Source organism: Chiloscyllium plagiosum, chromosome 7 (assembly GCF_004010195.1).
Source record: "Chiloscyllium plagiosum isolate BGI_BamShark_2017 chromosome 7, ASM401019v2, whole genome shotgun sequence".
Classification (NCBI taxonomy): Eukaryota; Metazoa; Chordata; class Chondrichthyes; order Orectolobiformes; family Hemiscylliidae; genus Chiloscyllium; species Chiloscyllium plagiosum.
In genome coordinates, this window is record NC_057716.1 from 91,237,417 (window position 1) to 91,259,091 (window position 21,675).

Below are 21,675 nucleotides of genomic sequence, written 5' to 3' on the forward strand. Positions count from 1 at the left end.
AAAGGAGCTTTCCACATCCATCAAGGTTTTACCTGCACATCCACTAATATCATCTATTGTATCCGTTGCTCCCGTTGCGGTCTCCTCTACATTGGGGAGACTGGACGCCTCCTAGCAGAGTGCTTTAGGGAACATCTCCGAGCAACCCGCACCAATCAACCAAACCGCACTGTGGCTCAACATTTCAACTCCCCCTCCCATTCTGCCGAGGATATGGAGGTGCTGGGCCTCGTCCACCGCCGCTCCCTCACCACCAGACGCCTGGGGGAAGAACGCCTCATCTTCCGCCTCGGAACACTTCAACCCCAGGGCATCAATGTGGATTTCAACAGTTTCCTCATTTCCCCTTCCCCCACTTCATCCTAGCTTCTAACCTCCAGCAACTCGATCCCCTGACCTGTCCGGACTTGTCCGACCTGCCCAGCTCCTTTTCCACCTATCCACTCCACCCTCTCCTCCCTGACCTATCACCTTCATCTCCTCCCCCACTGACCTATTGTACTCTATGCTACTCTCTCCCCACCCCCACCCTCCTCTAGCTTATCTCTCCATGCTTCAGACTCTCTGCCTTTATTCCTGATGAAGGGCTTTTGTCCGAAATGTCGATTTTGCTGAAGCTCCTCGGATGCTGCCTGAACTGCTGTGCTCTTCCAGCACCATAGAAACCAGATTCTGGATCAAGCATCTGCAGTCATTGTTTTTACCTAGACAGGGCTTGTATTTATCTGAATTTAGAAGAGCAAGAGGTGACATTATTGAAACATACTAGATTCTTAGGAGACTTGACATGGTAGATGAGAAAAGATTACATCCCTTTGTGGGAGAGTCAAGGAACAGTTGGCAGAATCTCAGAATAAGGAGTCTTACATTTAATACAGAAATGGGAAAAATCTTCAGCACAGAGGGCTGAAGAAACAGATTGTTAGTCAATAAGGAAAAAAGTGTTTTGGGGAAAAGGGAAGAAATTGGAATCAAGGATACTCAGATCAGCCATGATCACATTGGTATAGCAAACTCGATGGGCTGAATGGCCTACTTCTGCTTCCAAATCAAGTGAACTTGAGATTGAGAACGTTAAGACAAATTTGAGAATCGGAATAAACAGGCCATTCTCAGGATGACTGTTACTAGTGGGATACCCAACATTTGGTGCGGTACACAGCTGTTTACAAATCAATATAAATTTGGATATGGGCGAAAGAAAGGTTCTCAGTGCAAAGGTCGTGCCCACACCTGAGCCAGGTGACCCAGTTTCAAGTCTTACCTGCTTCACAGCAGTGTCACAATAAGCTTTGCAGGCTGATTAGAAAATAATTGGATATGGACAATATTTATTTTTTCTACATCTGCTGAGCACATATTGTTCAGGAGCTTGCAAAAAACCTGTCCAGGTGCCCTTAGACCAAGCGAGCAAGAACATGGAGAAAACAACTTTGCACATCAAAATGTTTCCACTTTGGCAGTTAAAAAAATGGCAAAACATTTCTTAAACAACAAGAGGTTGGGAAGACATCTGAGACACGTGGGTGCCCTAGTTAATGAATCACTGAAATCTAAGCTACAGCAAGCAATTAGGAAGGCAATTGGAATGTTGGCCTTATTGCGAAAGTCAAGGAGTAAAGATATCTTGCTGCAATGGCAATCGAGCCTTAGTGAGGCCATATCGAGTTGTGTACATTTGCAGTCTTTAGCCAAACACTTATCATAGGCAGCGTGCAGCAGAGGCTTATTACATTAATCCTAGAATGGCCAGATTGATTTGCACTGAGACATCAAGGAATCTGGGCTTTATTCTCAAGTTTGGAAAAATTAGAGGTGACCTCACTGAAACTTAAAATCCTTCCAGGGTGTCACAGCAGAGGGAGTCAAGATGCTTCCCCAGCTGATGACTCTAAAAACTAAAGGGCAATGTCAGGTAAAGGGGAAACCATTTAAAGATGGAGACGAAAAGGTCTTCATTTAGGTGGTGGTGGATTCTTTAGAATTCTCTATCCTGGAGGATTGTGAAAGTTCAAATCATTGGACATTTTCAAAATGGAAATCAATAGAGTTTTGGATATCAACAACATTGTGGAAGATGGAGATTGGCAAAATAGCATTGAAAGATGGATCAGCCATAATCCAATTCAAAGATGCAGCAGGCTCAATGAGTTGAATGGCCTACTCCTACTTTACACGAGTAACATTTAAAAATAAGAAGCTGTTCACAGTAATTTACGTTTGAAATTCATGAAATGGGGCAGATTTTATCATCTTTGATAAACGTGGCGAGACATTTTCTAATGCATCGATTGGTCAGGCTACTTTGGAGTGCCGTTTAGAGTCAATCACATAGTAACGTATAGTATTGGCAAAGACTTCCTTTCCTCAAGGACAGTGAGCTATAGAGAATTTCTTGGTCATCATTACTTCAAATTCCTCAACTGACATGGTAGGATTTGAAGAGTGCAGTGCTAGGAAAGTACAGCCGGTCAGGCAGCATCAGAGGAGGAGAATCGATGTTTTGGACAAAAGCCCTTCATCGGGAATGGGGCCTGTGGGCCAAAAGGGGCTGAGATATAAATGAGAGGGGTGGGGTGAGGGAGCAAGATAGTTGAGGGGGATAGGTAGATGAAGGTGGGGGAGGAGATGATGGGTTGGAGAGGAGGGTGGAGTGTAAAGATGGGAAGGAAGATGGACAGTGCTGAGTTGGAAGGTTGGATCTGGTACAAGGTTGGGGGGGGGGGGGGGCAGGGAAAAAGTAAGAGGAGGAAACTGGTGGAATATGCATGGAATCCTACAAACACATGGGATCAAAGGCAGAAAATGAGGCGTTCTTCCTCCAGGCAGCAGGTGGTTAGGGTTTGGTGATGGAGGCAGCACAGGACCTCCATGTCTTTGGAGGAAGTGGGAGGGAGAGTTAGTGCTTGACCACCAGGCAGTAGGGTTGTTTCATGAGCGTCCCTTGCAGTTGTTCTGAAACTCATTCTACAAGTAGGCATCCTGTCTCTCCCCAACGTAGAGACCACCGCATCAGGAGCAACAGATACAGCAGATGCCTCCTTTGGAAGCCTGGATGAAGGTGGGGCCCCAAAAAGGAGCCTTCCACATCTGTCAGATTTACCTGCATTTCCACGCGTCATCTACTGAATCCGTTGCTTCTGATGGAATCTCCTCTACGGTGGGGAGACAGGATGCCTACTTGTGAACGTTTCACAGAACTCCAGGGGACTTCCACAACGCAACCCTGCTGCCCCCCCAAACAACTTCCCCTACCACTCCCTAAGGACATGCAGGTCTTGGGCCACCTCCATCGCCAAACCCTAACCACCTGCTGCCTGGAGGAAGAACATCTCATTTTTTGCTTTGAGACCTCCAACCATATGGGATCAATGCAGATTTCACCAGTTTCCTCATCTTCCACTATCACCACCACCCCTCCCCCCATCCCAGATCCAAATCTTCCAACTCAGCACCAATCTCTCAAACTACCCATCTTCTTTCCTTCCTCTCTGACCTATCACCTCCACCCCACCTTCATCTACCTTCCGCCCCCAGCCCCAACCCTCTCCCATTTATCTCAGCCCATTTTGGCCCACAAGCCTCATTCCTGATGAAGGGCTTTAGCCTGAAACATTGACTCTCCTGTTCCTCTTAGAGCATCACACTCTCCACTCTGATCTCCAGCATCTGCAGACCTCACTTTCTTCTAGATAGGATTTGAACTCTAGTTTTGATCATTTGTGCACTCCTTTGGATCACTATACCAGCAGTATGACCACAATAGCAACATGCCTAATTATATATTTTTCAGTGGTTAGTAAAAGTAGTCTACCAACGAATTCCACAATGTGGTAAATAAGCCAATCTTCAATACAACCTCTGAAGCACTAAGTTGCTGGAAATGCAATACCACTATTTAAGGAACTATTGTTAAGGAACTACATTTCTTTTGTCAGACAAATAATACAAACAGTAATCACTTGAATAACAAAGTAAAATTCAGAAAACAAGTGATAGAAAGAAAATTGATAAAAAATGTGATTGCCTAACACTTGTCAATAGAAAACAAAACAGGAAATTGCAAAGCATGAAAAGCTATTTTGTAAACTACACCAATAAGAGGGGTAGCTTTCACAAAAAAAACTAGTTATTCTATGAAATTCCATGAGTGCCAGATCTGAAAATAAAGGCTACCCTCCATTTTCTTAAGCTATTAGGTATATCCCAAGCCAGCATCTTTTACATGCCTACAGAAACCTGGAAGAAAAACACAACAGGGAATAGGTTGTAAGGCCACTTCAGCCTGCTTCCTCATCCACTTTCCTCCCTTTCCCCCCCATAACCCTTGATCCCGACTGACCCAAGAATCTCTCAGCCTTCAATTATACACAAAGACTCTTGCTGCATTTGAACATGGACTACTTTGGTATCTGCGCTGAAAATGTGTTGCTGGAAAAGCGCAGGTCAGGCAGCATCCAAGGAACAGGAGAATCGACGTTTCGGGCATAAGCCCTTCTTCAGGAATCACTTATGCCCGAAACGTCGATTCTCCTGTTCCTTGGATGCTGCCTGACCTGCTGCGCTTTTCCAGCAACATTTTCAGTTCTAATCTTCAGCATCTGCAGTCCTCACTTTCTCCTACTTTGGTATCTGACAAGCTGCGAATGGTGCTGAACTTTGTAATGTCGGAAGTGGAGGTGATTGCACAATGGAGCAAAGGTTATTGATGAAACCGTTGAAGATAATTGGGTCGAGGTCACTCGGCTGAGGAACTCCTGCAGAGATTTCATGAATGAAATAACTGACTAAACAAAACCTATCTCCCCATTTGCCAAGTTTGACTCCAACCAAAGAGTCTGCCTCCTGATATCCATTGATTCCACGTTTGCTAGGGCTCATAGTAGCTTTCATAATGTGATTAAGTTTTATTTTTAAAAGTGGCCTCAAGTAGAAGCAGTTAAAGCTAAGAATAATTTAGCTAAACCAGACTAGAAGCTAGCATCAGAGCTGTGCAGCTGTCACACAGAACCTGGTCACAGCTACACTGCTCCCACACAATTCCTAGAAGTTAGTTACTATGCTGCATCTACAAAAGGTCTACTGCATTAGTCAGGGGTAAATGTAGAGAAATGGGTCAGCATGGACTTGTTAGACCAAAGGGGTGGTTTCCATACTGTAGCAAATCAAATCTAATCATGTCATTTGGTCATATCTTAAGAATGGGAAGATGGCAGGAAAACAGGACAATTTTTTTATCTTTTACAAGCAAAGAAGTTATATAAAATGTGCAGCAAGAGGCCAATCTGTTCTAAAGAGGCAGTCAGATAATTTATAATTCAGTTTTGAATTATTTGATGGAGCAAATTCAAAGTCAGATATTTAAAACAGAAGATTCAGCACAATTGCAAGTAGACCTAATTTGCAAATAGGTATAATATTGGGCTTCAGTAATCAGACCTTCATATGGAATAAAAATTTATAGTAATGACATGATACACAGATACACAAACATTGCAAAACCTTGAATTCAAGCCCATGAAACCTACTATGCTAGAAGTTAAGCTAGCATAAGAAAAATGAATGGAAAAGGTTGGTAATATGCAGCAACATTGGCAACACCTGGGAGGGAAAAAGAGGGGTGTGGGAAGAAGGGGGGTTGCTTCCAATCAACAGTACTTGCATCAGAAGAGGAAGTCTGATGCAAAGTCATTGATCTAAAAACAACAAAACTTTCTCTAAAATGATGTCAGACTTAAGTATTTTCATTATGTTATTCCAGATTTTGGTAACAGCAGAATTTTATTTCATTATCAAACTAAACAGCTTCAGTATGTCCCTACATACTTAGAAGCCCAAATCCAAATGCAATGTTTCTGACATAAATCTACTCAATTGGTTAACTAGCAGCCACTCAAAAGCAATCTACCAATTTCCTAGAAAGATTTCACTGCCTTAATAACAATGCAGTTATAGAAAAAAAAAGTGAAAGATATTGCCATTGCAAAATTGCCACGCATCTATCACTAATGTATTGAAATAAAAGAGCCGCATATTTCAAAGATATTGCCAACATTACAGTGACTGACTTAATAGAAAATGGCTAACATGGCTAGGGTGGCATGGTGGCTCAGTGGTTAGCACTGCTGCCTCACAACATCAGGGTCCCAGGTTCGATTCCAGCCTCAGGTGACTGTCTGTCAGGAGTTCTCCCCATGTCTGTGTGGGTTTCCTCCCACAGTCCAAAGATGTGCGGGTCATTGAATTGGCCATGCTAAATTACCCATAGATTTAGGTGCATTAGTCAGAGGGAAATGGGTCTGGTTGGATTACTCTTTGGAGGTCGGTGTGGACTGGCTGGGCTAGAGGGCCTGATTCCACACAATAGGCAATCTAAATCTTTAACACAAGGAGTTTGAGAAATAGATAAATTGAGGGTTTAAATTTAAAAATATGGGGTGTATGCTGTTATTTCGAATCATTGAGACATTGCCAAGACATTTGGCAGCTGAATATTCCAGGATATAGGTTTTCACGCAAGACAAAGATGGTGGTAAAAGAGGGAATTAATTACAATATAGGTAGCTCTTCTATAATGTGATGGTTGCATTCTTGTGCAACCCGATGTTAAAGAAAAATCACGTTAAAGCCAACACATTTTATAAGTTCATGCTTTAGAAACAATGCCCCCAATTCAATCGTGTTAGTGAATTAACAAAACAAGCATTGTAGCAGAATGACCCATAGTAAAGGGGGTTCACATCTTAGAAAGCTCCGCAAATGAAGTCACTGAGGAAAACTTAAAATATCAAGGATGAGCAAATGTCGTTGGTAGTGCACATTCAGCACAAGTCCCCTACCCTAACCGTCCAACAGAAATCAAAGAGCAGATACGTAGGCAAAAATGTAAATGTTATGAATAACGATAGTAAAAGGATTTCAAGCTCCTCAATAAGAGCTAGTGAAATCATAATGTGAAAGACTCAGAGGGAGAGGGGGCAGCTCTGGACTTAATTTTAGGGAATGTAGCCAAGTATTTGAAGTATCAGTAAGGGACCATTTTGCAAACATGGATAGGCCTGAAATCACAGTTCCAACAGAGGTAGGGGTGATGGCTGATTTTAATAAGATCAGATATGACTTGGCCAGAGTGCACTGGGAGCAAGGTACTTTTAGGTGAATCTGTGTCAGAGTAGTAGGATACATTCAAGAAGGAAATACAGAAAGTAAAAGGGCAAGTGTGTACCAAAGACAAATGATGGGACCAACAAAATCTGCAAAGACAGGATAGGAAGGGATATCCAAGACTGGATGAAGAAAAAGTAGGCAGAAAGCAAGGTTCAAAACAAAAGCCCTACAGAATGTTCAGGGGAAACTTGAAAAGGATATTAGGAAACCAACTGTGGGCATGAAGGTGGCACCATAAAACAATAATGGTAGTTAAAATAATGAAAAATCCCAACTTATTTCACAAGTGCACTAAGAATAAAACAACTAGGAAAGATTAGCACCCAGAGCTGAAAATGTGTTGCTGGAAAAGCGCAGCAGGTCAGGCAGCATCCAGGGAACAGGAGAATCGACGTTTCGGGCATAAGCCCTTCTTCAGGAAGATTAGCACCCAACAGAACCACAGCAGTATTTTCTGCTTAGAGCTATAGGATGCAGATGGGGTTCTAAATGAATACTTAGTGTTGCTATGGGACTTAGAGAGGGATGATATGGGTGAACAGAGGAGAAAGGGAGGACTGTAGATGCTGAAGATCAGAGTCAAGAGTGTGGTGCTGGAAAGGCACAGCAGGTCAGGCAGCATCCGAGGAGCAGGAGAATAGTTTTTTCAGGCATAATCCTTTCATCAGAAGGGCTTAATGCCTGAAACATCGATTCTCCTTCTTGTTGGATGCTGCCTGACCTGCTGTGCTTTTCCAGCACCACACTGAACACAGAAGGACTGTGATCTATTTAAAGAAAATTAGACTGGACAAAGGTTTCAGTGGTCTGGCAGGCTGGAAAGTAGGCAACTCTCCAGGACAGATGAAATGTAACCTTGACTTTCAGTAAGGCAAGGGAGAAACTGGAGGCACATTGGAATAACTTTCAATTCCCCTCTAGCTACAGGAGACATGTCAGAGGACTGTAAGACAGCCAACGTTGTAGCACTAGTCAAGAAGGGAGCAAAGGATAAACCAGGAAACTTAAGCCAGTCAGTAACCTCAGTTGTGGGGAATCTATTGGAGAAAATTCTGAGGGAAAGATATAATCTTCAATTGAAGGAGCAGAGATTAATGAAAAACATTCAATTTTTTTAGGCAGAGATCACGTTTGTCCAACATGATTGAAGTTTCTGAAGAGATAACCAGATGCTTAGATGAGAACAATACATTCAATGTGATCTACTTGGATTTCAGCAACCCTTTTCAGAAGGTTCCGCATGGGAAACTGATAGGCTGTTATCTTTGCTATCGGATACAAGGAAATTTGGCTAATTCGATCCAGAATTGGCCGAGTGGCAGGAAGCCTTGATTGAGGATGCTTGTGACTGAAAGCTTGTGTCCAGTGGGGTTCCACAGGAATCAGGGTTGGGGGACCCTGCCAATTGTGATTAACAAACAATTTAGACAAACTTGATCAGAAAATTTGCACACTATACAGAAATTAGTGGATGCATATAGTAAAGAGGACCCTTTTAGATTACAGGATGGAGTTGGCTAGTCAGATGGGCTGATCAGTGGCAAATGGACTTCAAACCATATAAGTCTAAGATGATTTGGGCAAGACAAATAAGGAAAGGGAATACAAGTGTTAGGATTCTGGGAGGCTCCAAGAATCAGAAGGATGCTGGAATGCATACCCAGCAGTCCCTTAAGATAGCAAGACAGGTAGATAAAGTGACCAAGGTGGCATATGGGATGCTTGGCTCCATCAGATGAGGCACAGACTTTAAGAGTACAGAAGTTACATTGGAACTATATTTAAAAAGTTGGTTAGGCTAGAATATTGTGCCCAGTTCTGGAATCCATATTACTGGAGCAGAGTAATTGCAATGAAAGGCGCAGAGTACATTTACTAGGACGTTGCTTTTGCTGGAGAGTTTCAGTTATGAAGAGAGATTGGAATACTGGACTTGTTTTCCTTAGAGCAGAGGAGGTGGAGAACGACATGATTGGGATATATAAAATAAAGGACATAACCAGGATGGACATTAAATTTTTCCCGCTTGGCAGAGGGAACTATGACCAGAGTACTAGATTTCAGACAAGGAGGGGAAAATGCAGAGGGAATGAAATTTAATTTCACCCACAAGGTAAGAATCTAACTTAAGTGTGGTTGAGGTAGAAACCCTCAACATTTAAGCGCACTTGAAATGCCAAGGCATGCAAGACTATGGGTTGAAAAGTGTGACACTGGAAAAGCACAGCGGTCAAGCAGCATCCGAGGAGCAGGAGAGTCGATGTTTCAGGCATAAGCCCTTCATGAAGACGCTGCTTAATCTGCTGAGCTTTTCCAGCACCACACTTTTCAACTGACTGTCCAGCTTCTGCAGTCCTCACTTTCTCCCATTCAAGACCATGGGCCAAGTGCTGAAAAACAGAATTAGAATAGTTAGAAGGATGTTTTTGACTGACGCAAAGTCAAATGGGAATTCTATACTGTAGATCACAATGACCAAGTTTTTTTGCACCAAAATGTCTACTTACAGCCCATAATATATGACTAATAAAATATTTCTGAACATTATCCTCAAACCTGATCTTGCAAACTCATCTTGCTGCTTTGGCATACATGAATTGATCTTTTTGGGATCATCGTCATTACCTCAATACATACAGGATTAATTGACAAGATCCTTTCAGACTAAACGTATTATCCATAATTACCCGACATTGCTTCCTCCTGCCCTTTCTACAGGAAAAATTGTACAGACTCAAACACTTTAAAAAGCCAAAGATTTCATGTTAGATGATTTAGTGATTAACCCAGTATCTAGCTGACAGACCCGAAATGGAGTTTTAACTTCCTTTTCTCTGCAGATGTTATTTGACCTGAGTGCGACCAGTCTCTGGATTTTTTTGTAAACCTGCATCCTGTTTGTTTTACAGGCAGGACATGAATGACCATCATTCCCAATTCTCTTTCCATTTCACCTTCACCAAAAAAGTTACTACATGAAATTTACTTCCCTCCAATGTTGACTGTTTGCTAAAGTACGGTTTCAGTTTTATCAAGCATCTTTGTGATTCAGTGGTTAGCACTGCTGCCTCTCAGCACCAGGGAGTCAGGTTCAAACCCAACCTTCAGTGACTGTGTGGAGTTTGCATATTTGCCCTGTATCTGCAGGAGTTTCCTCTGGGTGCTCTGGTTTCTTGCCACAAATCAATCAAAGATGCACAGGTCAGGTGGACAGTCCATGGTAAAAATGGAGTTACGGGATAAGGTGGGGAGTCTGGGTCTAGGCAGGAGGCTCTTTGGAGGGTTGGTGTGGACTCGATGGGCCAAAATCTACACTGTAGCAATTCTATGATCTTTGGAAGATGAAGCATTGAATGGACACTCGCAAGCTAATGAATTAGAGAGTATCACATCCAAGCAAAGTTTCCCCCCTTATCTGCATGCATTCAATGCCAAGTTAATGAAAAGAAATCAAGAGTAAGAGCTGTGTTTTTCTTCGTCACACACAAGTAGATTCACCAAGTGTAGCTCTATTACTCAGGAGCAATAAGTTCAACACAACTAGCAAACATTTCAAATAAAACTATGACAGAAGGACAAAAATAATCAAGGAGCAGTAAGGGATACTGCAGTCACAGGAATTACACCAAGGTCAGTAATTGTCACGTTAGTGTTAAAGATATTAAATAGATACCTATACTGTGGGAAGCAATGGCCTAATGGTATGTCACTCAGCTATTATTCCAGAGACTCCATTGACTGAATGCCCTCTAGGCAACTAGGGATAAGCAATAAATTACAATGGGTGAGTGGGGTAGGGGGATGAAGGTGATAGGTCAGGGAGGAGAGGGTGGAGTGGATAGGTGGAGGAAGTGACCTGGGAGTTGCAGTGGGAGAGGGACTCTGTGCTTCTTGTAGAGAGACCACTCACCCATTGTACTCTATGCTACTTTCTCCCCACCCCCACCCTCCTCTAGCTTATCTCTCCACGTTTCAGGCTCACTGCCTTTATTCCTGATGAAGGGCTTTTGCCCGAAACGTCGATTTCGCTGCTCGTTGGATGCTGCCTGAACTGCTGTGCTCTTCCAGCACCACTAATCCAGAATAAGCAATAAATACTGGTCTAGCCAGCAACACCCTGTGAATCCTGTGAATAAATTTAAAATTTAAAAACAAATTTAGCTTGCTTGGTTTAGATTGGATTAAAAAAGCTCAACATGGAGAGAAGAATGACTATTATTAGCACTACACACACATGCAAATGAACTGAAGATTACATAACAAAATGCTCCACACACCTTTGGCTGCTGTCCTTGCAAAACCTCCTCCACACACCCAACTGATGAAAACTCAAAAGGTGGTTGAAACCATCTATTACACCTCAATTACCTCTTCACGATAATCATTTAATAACCCTACTACCCACCGTCAATCTAGGTGCCTCAAGTGGAGCAATCTTTCCAATCAAGATTCACCATCTAACCATTGTTTGGATCAAGAAATTTTTTAGATTAGATTACTTTACAGTGTGGAAACAGGCCCTTCTGCCCAACAAGTCCACACCGACCCGCCAAAGCGCAACCCAGCCATACCCCTACATTTACCCCTTACCTAACACTACGGACAATTTAGCATGGCCAATTCACCTAACCTGCACATCTTTGGACTGTGGGAGGAAACCGGAGCACCCGGAGGAAACCCACGCAGACACGGGGAGAATGTGCAAACTCAGTCAGTCGCCTGAGGTGGGAATTGAACCCGGGTCTCTGGCGCTGTGCCACCGTGCCGCCCATGGGAAAAGCTATCAAGACCAAGAATGATCCTTGCTAAACAGGTTCAGGATAAGCCTGGTGCAGACAAATTCCATCACTAGGGCCTCAGTTCAAATGCACGTGCAGTCACAAAAAAAACAACACAGCACAATAGAGTGGTGTCACCTCTACAAAGTAGACCATCAACCCAAACAAACCCAATATTTGGCTCCAAGGATTTGCATTCACTAACTAAAATTAGTGCAGCATTTAACTGAGTGTAGCAAAGAACCTAACCAAAACTAATGTCAATAGGAATCAGAAAAACGCTTCTAGTTGGAGCTCTACTTAGCACAAAGGATAGATAGCTGTGGTTGGAAGTCAATCAACTCAATCCCATGATATCACTGCAGGTGTTCTTCAGGGTAGTGTCCTTATATGCCCAACGATCTCCAGCTGTTTCAATGGCCTCTCTCACCATTATAAATGGTGAAACATGGGAATGTTCACTGATGATTTTACAATACTCAGCACCAAATTGGATTCCTTAAATCTGGAAAGAGTGCATGTCAATCTGCAGTAAGACCTCGACAAATTGAGGCTTGGACTAATAAATAGCGAGGGAGAAATATTGGGCAATGACCATCTCAGAATCTAACCATCAACCTTTGACACTAATGGCATTACTATTACAATCGACTGGCAACATCCATTTCCCAGAATTTAAACTAGATATCATAATTTCTACAAGAAACTATTAGAGTCTGGAAATTAAGCAGCACACCCTGACCTCCCGATCTCATTAAAGCCAATCTACCTTTTAAATGCATAAGTCAGAAGTGAAGGAATATAGCTGACATGCAGTGAATGGTGGATCGGTCATTAGTTTTGAGATTAATACCTTTGCTTAATAAAAACTTAAAGGGATACAGGCCAAAGGCAAATATATGGAGTTAGGCCATAGATCAGCCATAATCTCACTGAATGGTGCATCAAACTCGAATGGCTTACTCCTGTGCCTGAAAGCAGCTCCAGCACAAGCAGCTTAAACCATCCCATTCAAGGCAGCCAACTATCCAGCCAATAGCTTGAACATTCACTCCCTTCAGTATAGTGCACCGAGGCAGTACAGAAACTCAAAGCTCATTTAAAATCATTGAAAACAATGACTTTTCCCACTTAGAAACACAAACATAACAGATGCATGAGGACATCAGCTGAAAACCCCCTTCAAGCCACACACCATTTTAACTTGGAATGGCATTACCAATCCTGTATTGTCACAGTTAAGTCTTGGAACACTCTCCCTAATGACATTGTTGGTATATTTAAACCACATGGACAACTGTTCAAGACAACAGTTCACTGCTAATTTCTCAAGCACAATAACAAGAGCAATAAATTCCAGCCTAACCAGTGGTGCAGTCCTCTTGAACAAATTAAATGATTAGCAAAGAATTACTCCTCTCTCGTGCTTCTCAAAGTGAAGTAGCCCAAGAAAATAAAATACCAGATGAATTCAATCAATATTACTGTCCTCTAGGATGTTTGAGAAGTTTTATTTGAATTTCTACAAATTCAAAGTTTTAGAAGCAATGACAGGAGTGAAACAAAAATGTAAACTGCCAGAATGAAGTTAAAACATACATTCAAAATACTTAAAGTTGAAACTCACCTTTCTATAAGAGAGCGTGTGGTGTGATCTACACCAGAAAATCCAAAATAAAGTTCTGGTCAAGTTCCTGTTTAAGTGAATCAGGAGCCCATGCATCACATCAAATATCCATTCACTCTACCACTATCTCCCTGCTGCTGCAGTATGTTTTACCTACAGGATGCACTGCAGCAAATGTAAGGTTTCTTCGACAGCACCTACCTAACCAACAATATATATGACAACATTAACAGATAAATAGGAACATCATCTTATCCAGGTCACACCTTCCTACCTGGAGATATTTGTCATTTCTGTACAATTAACAGATAAAATTTCTGAAATCCACTACATAACAGACTGCAGCAGTTCAAGGTAGCAGGCAGATCACCACCACCTTCTCAAAGGAAACCAGGGATGGTCAATAATTATCAGTCCTCCAAACAGCAGCAATGTCATTAGTTCTATCTTTTAAAAGACTACTGAAAAAAGCTTAAATACCAACAGCTTTTAGCACGATGGCAGGTTTTCACTGATCTCCTAGTGACATTTCACATTTTGCAAAACAGTCAGCCAATCATCGCTGTTTGGTACCAGATCTTAAACAACTGTTTACTCATTTAAGAGTAAAACGTTGGTTGAGTTCTAATTGATTCAAGGGAAGTGGGTGGGGTTGGGGGGGAAGAAAAATTAAGAACCTTGTTTCTTTTTCCAAAAAAAAAAGTGGAGACGCCTGTTTGGAAATAAAAACGATCAGAGTGGGGTGTGGTGGAGCTACAAGAATAAAAACTTCCCGATTTCTTCGGTTCCTTTCGTGTGCTGAAGATTTGCGTACAGCAAACACACACAAACGCAGAACTAAACGGGGCGGGGGAGGAGAAGTGGGACACGGTGCTGAGTTACCAGCCCAGCAGCTCCTAATGGACAGGCGGTTCATTGCTGCCAGGGATTGGAGTCTGGAGCAGGAGAAACCCTGACAAGACCAGCAACCAAACTTGCTCAGTCGGCCCTGCTCCGCCCCGCCATCACGTCCATTGGTTAATCGGTGAGCGAACGCAGATCCTATTGGCCCACCTGTTCGTCAATCAATCTTCCCCTCCACCTGTGTTTGGTTGAGCGGTCACGGTTTTCTCTACTCTCTCTCTCTCTCTCTCTCTAAAGTAAATGTTTTCTGAATGAACTCGTGGAGGGGAGAGGAACAGCAGCAACGCCGGACAAAACAAGAAAAGGTGCGGCTACTTACAAGCTATAAACGGACGGACATGAATACAGCAAGGCGCCAGTTCGCTCGCTCGCTCACTCACTCCATGGGCTGCTATTCTCCGCCACCGGAGTAGACAGGAAATGACGGAGCGTGCCCCGCCTCCGAAAAGTGTCCTCCCGCCTGTGGGCGGGGCCTAACCAAGGTGTTCCCCCTCCACCCCACTGCTCCCATGAATGTTCCGGCAGCTCCTCAGGGGGAAGGCAGAGCTTGCAAATACTGTAATAGGTCACAAAGATAAAAATCACACAACACCAGCTTATCGTCCAACAGGTTTATTTGGAAGCGCTAGCTTTCTGAGCGCTGCTCCTTCATCAGGTGGTTGTGGAGAATAAGATTGCAAGACACAGAACTTATAGCAAAAGTTTACAGTGTGATGTAACTGAAATTATATAGTGAAAAAGACCTGGATTGTTTAAGTCTCTCATCTTTTAGTATGACAGGTTATAGGTCAGACAGTCACTTCTTTAATAACCGGGGAAGGTCAAGTTTAATAAAAGCAATTGCTGAAACAGAAATTGCTGAAAAAGCTCAGCAGATCTGGTAGCTTCTGTGGAGAGAAATCAGAGTTAACATTTGGGGCCCAGTGATCCTCCTTCAGAATGTTAAAAATCACACAACACCAGATTTTGGTCCAACAGGTTTATTTGGAGGTACAAGTTTTCGGAACGCTGCTCCTTTATCCCCGTTGGACTATAACCTGGTGTTGTGTGATTTTTAACCTTGTCCAGCCCAGACCTACACCAGCACCTCCACACCTTCAGAACGTCACTGGACTAAAAACGTTAACTCTGATTTCTCTCCACAGATGCATCCTTTAGTTTTTATTTAAAATAGTAGGTGATTGCTTTTGATTGCCCATTAACATTGATTTTCCTGCTCCTCAGATGCTGCCTGACTTGCTGTGCTTTACCAGCACCACTCCAATCTCCAGCATCTGCAGTTCACACTTCTGGCTGTTTAGATGGGACAAAGGGCCTTTTCGCTGCTGTAGGTCTCAATGGTTTTAGAAAGGTAAAGTCTCCATAGTCCCATTGTCTCGTTAGAGAGAGTATCACCATGCAACAGGCAAGAGGAGAGGGTGAGAAGAAGCGTCTTTCCTAGTCAGCAAATGTATTAAGGGGATGTAGTCCAAGGGCTGCTATATGAAGTTAGGACACAGATCGACCACAATCTCATTAAGTGACAGAACAAGCTTAAGAAGCTGAATAACCTACTCCTGTTTCGATGGAATGTCAGCCAGTATGGGAATTGAACCTGTGCTTTTGGCAACAATCTGCATCGCAAACCAGTCATCCAACTAACTGTGAGAAGTCCTGAGAATCTGGAAATAGACTTTTTTTTAAAAAGTGCTGAAGGAACTTGGCTAGTCTGGAGGCATCTGAAATTGACTTAACATCTTGTCAGGACCAGGAGATTTAGCCACCTTCATACATACTAATACATCCAACATCACCTCTGTGATATGGACTGTCCCCGAGAATTGACGACAAACCTCCCCCAAGTTCCTATGTCTTCATGTCTTTCTCCATGGTTAACAAAAAAAATTCATTGCAGACCTCAACCATCTCTGGGTTCTACACATTCATGCCCTCACCTTGGTCCTTGAGAGGCCCTATTCTCTCTCTAGTTATTTTTGTTTGCAAGGTTTGTGAAAGTTTGTAGCTCAGGTTGAGGTTTAGGGTGGAGGTTTGCTCGCTGAGCTGTAGATTTGATATCTAGACGTTTCATTACCTGGCTAGGTAACATCATCAGTGGCGACCTCCAAGTGAAATGAAGCTGTTGTCTCCTGCTTTCTATTTATATGTTTGTCCTGGATGGGGTTCCTGGGGTTTGTGGTGATGTAATTTCCTGGTCGTTTTCTGGGGGGTTGATAGATGGTATCTAGATCTATGTGTTTGTTTATGGCGTTGTGGTTGGAGGGCCAGGCCTCTAGAAATTCTCTGGCATGTCGTTGCTTAGCCTGTCCCAGGATAGATATGTTGTCCCAGTCGAAATGTTGGTTTTTTTCCTCTGTGTGTAGGGCTACGAGGGAGAGAGGGTCGTATCTTTTTGTGGCTGCTGGTGTTTGTGTATCCTGGTGGCTAACTTTCTTTCTGTTAGTCCTACGTAGTGTTTGTGGCAGTCCTTGCATGGAATTTTGTAGACAACGTTGGTTTTGTCCATGGGTTGTACTGGGTCTTTTAGGTTTGTTAGTTTTTTGTTTGAGAGTGTTGGTGGGTTTGTGTGCTACTAGGAGTCCGAGGGGTCTTAGTAGTCTGGCTGTCATTTCTGAAACTTCTTTGATGTATGGTAAGGTGGTTAGGGTTTCTGGCTGTGTTTGGTCTGCTTGTCGTAGTTTGTTCTTGAGGAATCTGCGGACTGTATTTTTTGAGTATCCGTTCTTCTTGAATAAGTTGTATAGGTGGTTCTCCTCTGTTTTCTGAAGTTCATCTGTGCTGCAGTGTGAGGTGGCTCATTGGAATAGTGTTCTGATACAGCTCCGTTTGTGTGTGTTGGGATGATTGTTGGTGTAGTTAAGTATTTGGTCAGTGTTTGGCGGTTTTCTGTATACGCAGGTTTGTAGTTCTCCTTTGTCCTTTCTTTCGACTGTGACGTCCAGGAATGCGAATTTGTTGTCGGTTTCTTCCTCCTTGGTGAACTTTATGCCTGTGTTATTCTTTTTCCTTTAATATACTTGGAAGAACCTCTTTAGATTCACTCTAGGGCGGCACGGTGGCACAGTGGTTAGCACTGCTGCACAGCATCAGAGACTCGGGTTCAATTCCCGCTTCGGACAACTGTCTGTGTGGAGTTTGCACATTCTCCCCGTGTCTGCGTGGGTTTCCTCCAGGTGCTCCGGTTTCCTCCCACAGTCCAAAAACGTGCAGGTTAGGTGAATTGGCCATGCTAAATTGCCCGTAGTTGTAGATGTAGGGGAATGGGTCTGGGTGGATTGCTCTTCGGAGGGTCGGTGTGGACTTGTTGGGCCGAAGGGCTTGTTTCCACACTGTAAGTAATCTAATCTTAATTCCTTTGTGAAATCTGAAGGAGCTGGAAAAGATGATGGATTTTAATACTGGAGAGGGGGAAAGGTGAAAGATGCAAGTGGAACAAATGGTAATAGAACCCCAGTATAAGGTGTAGTAGTAATGTCCCTAGATCTAGACGAGAAGGCATGGGTTCAAGTCCCACCTGCTTTCAAGGTGTATTCAAACATCTCTCAACAGATTAATTGAGTAGAAAATATTTTCAACCCAGAGGAAAAGGTAAAAAAAGAGTTCTAATGTGGTATAAATGATGTATGGATGTTAATAGCAGAAACAAATAGCCTATACAAAGAGGACTAAGGTGGTTAATCTAAATGGAGGACAGATTTCATGGTCCAAAATTGTTGAACTCAATGTTGAGTCCTCATGACTGTAAAATGTCTAGTCAGAAAATGAGGAAAAAAGTAGAAATCTTTCATCAAACCTGAAAATTAGGCTATATTGCCAGTTTTCTGATTTGTTGGATGATATTCAACTTCGGGGTCAAACTTATTTACATTCAGACTACTTACCTGTGACTTATTCACATTAACAACTGGTATTGTGTTGAGCATCACTAGAAATTTCAGAAATACTTTTTTAATTTGTGAAGACAATGGCAAGACATAAGAATATAAGAACCAGGAGTAGGCCATCTGGCTCTTCGAGCCTGCTCTGCCATTCAATAAGATCTTGGCTGATATTTTCATGGCCTCACCTCCACTTACCCACCCTCTTATCATAACCCTTAATTCCTTTACTGTTCAAAACGTTATCCATCTTAGCTTTAAAAACATTCAATGAGGAAGCCTCAACTACTTCATTGAGCAGGGAATTCCACAGATTCCTCTGGGTGAAGAAGTTCATTCTCAATTCAGTCCTAAATTTGCTCCCCCTAATTTTAAGGCTGGGCCCTCTTGTTCTACTTTCACCTGCCAATGGAAACATCTTCTCTTCTTCTATCGTATCTATTCCCTACATAATTTTTTATGTTTCTATAAGATGCCCCCTCAACCTTCTAAATTCCAATGAATATAATCCCAGGTGGAAGTGGGTACTGCAGATGCTGGTGATTAGAGTCAAGATTTGAGTGGTGGTGGAAAAACACAGCAGGTCAGGCAGCATCTGAGGAGCAGGAAAATTGTGCTTTCAATTTTCCTGCTCCTCGGATGCTGCCTCACCTGCTGTGCTTTTTCCAGCACCACTCTAATCTTGAATATAATCCCAGTCTACTCAGTGTCTCCTCGTAAGCCAACCCCCTCAATTCCAGAATCAACCTAGTGAACCTCCTCTGCACATCCTCCAATGCCAGTACATCCTTTCTCAAGTAAGGAGACTAAAGCTGCACACAGTACTCCAGATGTGGCCTCACTAACACCCGACACAGCTGCAACATAACCTCCCTGCTTTTCAACTCAATCCCTTTAGCATTGAAGAACAAATTTCCATTTGCCTTCCTAATTACCTCCTGCACCTGCAAACCAACATTCTGTGAATCATGCACAAGGACGAACAGGTGTCCAGCTGAATGCTGCAGTTTTTTCAACCTTTCAAATAATGGTCCTCTTTTTACTGTTATTCCTACCAAAATGGATGACTTCACATTTATTAACATTGTACTCCATTTGCCAGCCCTTTGTCCACTCACTTAAAGTATCTGTGTTCCTCTGCAAACTTTCACAGTCTTCTGCAGACTTTGCTCCAGCACTCACCTTAGTGTCATCTGCAAACTTTGACACAATACATGTGATCGCCAACTTCAAATCATCTATGTAAATTGTGAATAATTGTAGTCCCAAAACTGATCCCTGAGGGACACCACTGGTCATTGTTTGCCAACCAAAAAAGCTCTCATTTACCCTTACTTTTTGCTTGCCATTGGTTAACCAACCCTCCATCCATGCTAATACATTGCCCATAATGCCATGCATCTTTATCTTAAGAATTAGCCTTTTGTGCAGCGCCTTGTCGAATGCATTTTGGAAATCTACATACAGACATCTGCTTGGTTCCCGTTGTACATTGTGCTCGTAATGTCGTCATAGAATTCCAGTAAATTAGTTAACGATGACCTGCCTTTTATGAACCCTTGCTGTATCTGTACAATGGGACAATTTCTATCTAGATGTCTTGCTATTTCTCCCTTGATAAATTCAAGCATTTTTCCCAACAACAGAAGTTAAGCTAACCAGCCTATAATTCCCCATCTTTTGTCGACCTTTTTTAAACAGTGGCATCACATTTGCTGTTTTCCAATCTGCTGGAACTGCCCCGGAAACCAGCAAATTTTGGAAAATTACCACAAGTACATTTGCTATTTCTCCTGCTAACTCTTTTAATACCCTGGAATGCATTTCATTGGGGCCAGAAGACTTGTCTATCTTTAGCTCCAGTACCTTGCCCAATACTATTTCTTTCATGACAGTTGTTGACAGTGAGGAAGGATGTGGCAGGTTACAGCAGGATATAGAGAAGCTGCAGAGCTGGGCAGAAAGGTGGCAAATGGAATTCAATGTAGCTAAGTGTGAGGTGATTCACTTTGGGAAGAATAACAAAAAGATGGGGTACTGGGCTAATGGTCGGATACTTGGTAGTGTGGATGAGCAGAGGGATCTTGGTGTCCATGTACACAGATCTCTGAAAGTTGCCACCCAGGTAAATAGTGCGGTGAGGAAGGCATAACCTCCATTTTTAAACAGTGGCGTCACATTTGCTGTTTTCCAATCTGCTGGAACTGCCCCAGAGACGAGTGAATTTTGGAAAATTACCACAAGTACATTTGCTATTTCTCCTGTTGTCTCTTTTAATACCCTGGAATGCATTCCATCGGAGCCAGGAGACTTGTCTAACTTTAGCTCCAGTACCTTGCCCAATACTACTTCTTTCATGATAATGATCGTTTCTAGGTCCTCACCTATCTTAGTCTCCTTGTCAATTACTGACTTGTAATTAGTGTCCTCCACTGTGAAATCTAACACAAAATATCTGTTCAATGCCTTGGCCATATCCTCATATCCCATTACTAAAGACGAGAATTTGATACATTACTGATCACTGAAAACAAAGATTACAAATAATATTCAAATTTATAAAAACTAAAATTCAAAACTTCAAATGGAATAAAAATTAAAATTACTTTCAATAAATTTATTTTAAATTTGGATAACAGAGTAAATACCTAGAGTTGGGACAGCCTCCTGATTTTCAAATAATCTTGGATAATCAACCAGGAGAAGTGTTTAATGGTTGAGCAGGCCAATGTTGTGTGCTTTACACTGTCACTGAAAGTAAAAACTATCTCCTGAATATGGTTTAAGATAATATAGCACAGAAGGGAGTCATTCAACCTTTAATGACTCTTTGAAAAAGCTGAGTAAGTTACCAATGTTTTATCCTGTAAATTATCTCTTCAAATGCATATCCAATTATCTTTTCAAAATTCATATGAAGCTGATTTATCATCAATCGTTAAGCTTATTGCTTCCATTACTTAATAACTTCTGTGTGAAAAAAAGACCTAATTTTTTCTCTCGTTATTTTGCCAATTAATTCTCATCAGTCATCCCTAGATACTTACAGCTTTGCCAGAGGAGTTGTGTTTTGCCTACTTAGTCTATTGCAATCCCTCACGATTTACCTCTATTCATTCTTCCCTTGATCCCCTCTGCTCCAAGGAGAACAAATCCAGCAAATCTCATTGTTTTCAAATCAATGAATTGTCTCATCCCTGGCAGTACCTTAATAAAGCTCCTTGGTAAACCTCTCCAGGTTTTTGACATTTTTCCTAAAGTGCGATGCAAAGCTGTACACAAAATTTCAGTTACAACACACTGTAAACTTTTGCTATAAATTCTG

The 21,675-nt window shown here is 42.3% G+C and overlaps 1 protein-coding gene and 1 long non-coding RNA gene across 4 annotated transcripts in view; one reads left to right on the plus strand and one right to left on the minus strand.

Moving 5' to 3' along the window:
* The window catches only part of LOC122551769, a 24,598-nt gene extending 14,337 nt beyond the window's left edge, over positions 1–10,261 (plus strand). The window contains exon 3 of the long non-coding RNA XR_006312195.1: positions 10,077–10,261. This is a non-coding gene — a long non-coding RNA (uncharacterized LOC122551769). The remainder of the gene's footprint in view (positions 1–10,076) is intronic.
* The window catches only part of ralba (v-ral simian leukemia viral oncogene homolog Ba (ras related)), a 75,190-nt gene extending 60,282 nt beyond the window's left edge, over positions 1–14,908 (minus strand). The window contains exon 1 of one of the 3 annotated variants that reach the window (XM_043694221.1): positions 14,795–14,908. The gene's annotated coding sequence lies outside the window, so the exon portion shown is untranslated. Of the gene's footprint in view, positions 1–13,572; positions 13,626–14,794 lie in introns of those variants that run through there. The other 2 variants (XM_043694223.1, XM_043694222.1) reach the window with 2 other exon arrangements.
* Positions 14,909–21,675: the final 6,767 nt, after the last annotated feature.